The sequence below is a fragment of the Salvia splendens genome, chromosome 3 (genome assembly GCF_004379255.2).
Source record: "Salvia splendens isolate huo1 chromosome 3, SspV2, whole genome shotgun sequence".
Classification (NCBI taxonomy): Eukaryota; Viridiplantae; Streptophyta; class Magnoliopsida; order Lamiales; family Lamiaceae; genus Salvia; species Salvia splendens.
Window position 1 is genome coordinate 35,056,069 of NC_056034.1, and position 3,802 is coordinate 35,059,870.

The following is a 3,802-nucleotide window of genomic DNA, read 5'->3' on the forward strand; positions in this document are numbered from 1 at the left end:
GCGTGGCGAGACAGCTCGTCTCGTGGCTCGGCGAGTCGAGACGCGCGACGAGACGCGGGACGAGACGGGACGAGCTGGAGGCTGCAACGCGTCTCGCCGGGGTCTCGTCTCGCTGAGACGAGACGCGAGACGCCGGCGAGACCCGTTGTGGATGGTCTAAAGCTGAGGTTTTTCTATTGTTTATACAAAGGTCTAATAATCCCATGCCGTTTATATCTCTAACTAGCTTCTTTTATACTATTATGTGATCCTAACTTGCTTCTTTTGTATCGAATCTTATTTTATTTAATTATAAGATTAATTAACCGAGATAATTGGTGAACAGCAGATAAAGATATCTAATTTTACAATGCTAGCTAGATATATTGCACATGAGAATTAGTAGTATTGTTTAATTATTCGTCTATCAAAAGGTATATTCATAACTTTTATTAATGTTGGATTATACTCCGTACTTATTTAAGTTGAAAAGTGTAGTCATAGTTTATCTATTTTACTCCCTCCGTCCGCACTACTTGCACTTATTTCCTTTCTGGGCATCCCAAGTTATTTGCACTCTTTCCATTTTTAGTAACAATTTATACCTACAGCCGTAATTGTTGACTTTGTCTATCAGTCATTCCTTAATCTCCGTGCCTAAAAGGAGAGGTGCGAGTAGTGCGGGACAGAGGGAGTATTATTTAGTTATGTAAACTACGTCTTATAGAAATCACTAGAAATCTCGTGAAGTTTAATAATGGTAGTAATGTGATTCTTTTTTAGCTCCATTTTAGTCAATTGTATTCAACGAAATGTGTGCACAGTCTCATATTTTACACCAACCAAAGTTTTGTATTCTTAAGTTGTGTTTTACACGCCTTCGTAGACATAGTACTATGTTTTAAAACATTTGAAGCACATGATATATATATAATATATGATAGTGATAAAATGCAAACTAATATATATAAATTATATTTGAAAACACATGATATATATATATATATATATATATATAGGATTGTAACGAACCACTCTTAAACCTTAAATGTCGAACAACATCATTATATGATAACATGGAGTTCATTATAATGAACTAATAACAAACATATAATGAATTTCAGATTTCTAAATTATGCATGATGATGTCATTGTTTTTAAATCTTAGAATTCCCTATAATGAACTACAAATAAAGTTGTAATGAACTTCACATAATTATATAATGATGTGTTTGGCGTTTAGTGTTTAAAACTAGTTTGGTATATAATACCACCTCTATATATATATATATATATATATATATATATTATATGATAGTGATAAAATGCAAACTCATATATATAAATTACATTTGAGAAGTATAGTACGCTTGAACAAATAGATGGTGGTAGTGGTGGGATATCAATTATGACAATTCTATTGGATTATCGAGGGCTCATTTTATAGTGTGGACTGGACATAGTATGATAGTTAAACTTTGAATTGAAATGACTTCTAATTAGTTGAAATTGATCAAGAGATATTTAATATCTACTCTACCACTAAGTTATCGTTTAGGAATCCATGGATGTAACTATTTGATGGAGTACGTACTAAACAAGCCCAACAGCAGTAAAGCCCAAGACAGAGTATCAGTTCGGCATGACTAAAGAGTATCAGTCCGGCGTGACTAAAGAGTTCAGTTCGGCACAACCAAAGAGTTCGGCCCCAGCCTACAGCTCGGTGAAAGCCAACTCATCAAGCTCTGCTCTCAGGTCGGCATCAAGCTCTACTCTCAGATCGGCAAAAGCTGCTCGGCAATAATTCAGCAGTTCGGTCTCAGTATTCGACCGAACTAGGAGATAGTGGACTCATGCAAGATTTCCACCTCCACTACACCGACGATCTATTTAGTGGTGTCAAGCAGTCATTAACTCATGCAGGATAGTGGACCCATGCAAGGTCGCCACGATCTCCACGACATCCACTACCTAATAAATGCTGCATGCCACGATCTTGGTTCACTGTATAAATAGAACCTAGGTCAGATAGATAACTTTTTCGGTTAAACTCATAAAGCTCTCTAGAGAGAATATCATAAAGCAGGCCAGTGTTGTAAGCTGTAATTTGCAGATCAAGCAATACAAACCTGCCCCCATTTCTCCCCGTGGACGTAGATTTACCTCAGTAAATCGAACCACGTAAAATCTCGGTGTTGATCTTCATTTATTTCCTGCATTTACTACCACCAAAAATTCGCCGCATCATCACTGGCGCCGTCTGTGGGAAACAGAGAACAAAATTTGTGATAAAGCGAATTTTTGACCCTTTTCCACCCCAAAAAATGCATATCAGATCACATAACACTCATAATACCGTTCGTGATAACCGAGAGGAAGCTAGTCCAGCTCGCAGGTCTGAAAAACGGCCTCGGGAGACATCTACCTCCGGTTCTCACGAAGAAGGAGCACGCCACTCCAGGAGTCATCGCACCGAGTCTTCCCAGCAGCCCAATTTAAATGAAGCTGTCAAGCTGTTCTTGGCCGAGAAGCAGGAGGAGTTCTTAACCTTCCTGCAGAAGAGCCAACAGCCGGAGAAGACAACGGCGGATTCTCCCTCCTCATCCAGACATGAAAGTCACTACCGCAGTAGTGACGTGTCTTCCAGGAGAAAGAATCCTCAACCTCAACATGCTCCTGCTCCTCCTCGGTACCGGAACCACAGGAGAACTCCATCTCCTCCGTACCGAAGAGATGTCGGGTTCGCCATGTACGGAGCATTAAAGACTCCGTTCTCGGACGATATCACCCGAACTCCTTTGCCGCGGAACTACCGGACACCGTCAATGACTTATGACGGGCTGGAGGATCCTCATGACTTCCTGGGACGCTATCAATATAATATGGCGAACCAGGGTCTCAATGAGGTCCACATGTGCAAGCTGTTCCCCGAGCTGCTCATCGGGAACGCCAGAAGGTGGTTCGACAGCCTTCCTCAAGGCAGCATCAGATCCTACCGAGATCTCATGGATGCTTTCCACAGGAGGTTCTTTCAGAAAGCGGAAGCCCGAATCACTTCGGCTCAGCTGCTTTCTATACGTCAAGGTCGCGACGAAAAGATCAGCGACTTCCTGACGAGATTCCATAAGGAATGCCTACAAGTAGATAATCTCAATGATCTACTTGTCATCTCGGCATTCCAAAATGGAATCCTGCCCGGAGCTCTCTACAGAAAGCTCGTGGAGTGCGGTCCGCAAACAGCTCAAGAAATGTGGGACATTGCGGACCAGTTTTCCCGTGCGGATGAGGCAGACCGTCGAAAACGGTCTTTAGACAGCTCATCCCGAGGAGACGAAAAGAAGCCCGATCATAGCGATCAGAGGCTTCCTCGCCGAACTCCTTTTGAAAGAATTCAAAGGGCACCGGTACAAGGCAGATTGGGACCACGTCTCAACCCCGAGAAGCCGCCCGCTCAGTTCGTACCGCTGAACAAGCCAACGATTGTAAGTCAAAGCTTCTACAGAAGATACAAGACTACAATTCAGCTTAAACAAGCAGTTCGTCCGAAACGAGCTGCAACAAGCCAACGATTGTAAGTCAAAGCTTCTACAGAAGATACAAGACCACAATTCAGCTTAAACAAGCAGTTCGTCTGAAACGAGCTGCAACAAGCCCACGATTGTGCGTCAAAGCTTCTAAAGAGGATACAAGACCACAATTCAGCTTAAACAAGCACTTCGTCTGAAACGAACTGCAACAAAAGTCCAATTCTCGCGATAAAACTTGCCTGAATTAGGACTAGGGAAAGTCCGATCCACGCGATAAAACTCGCCGAATTAGGACA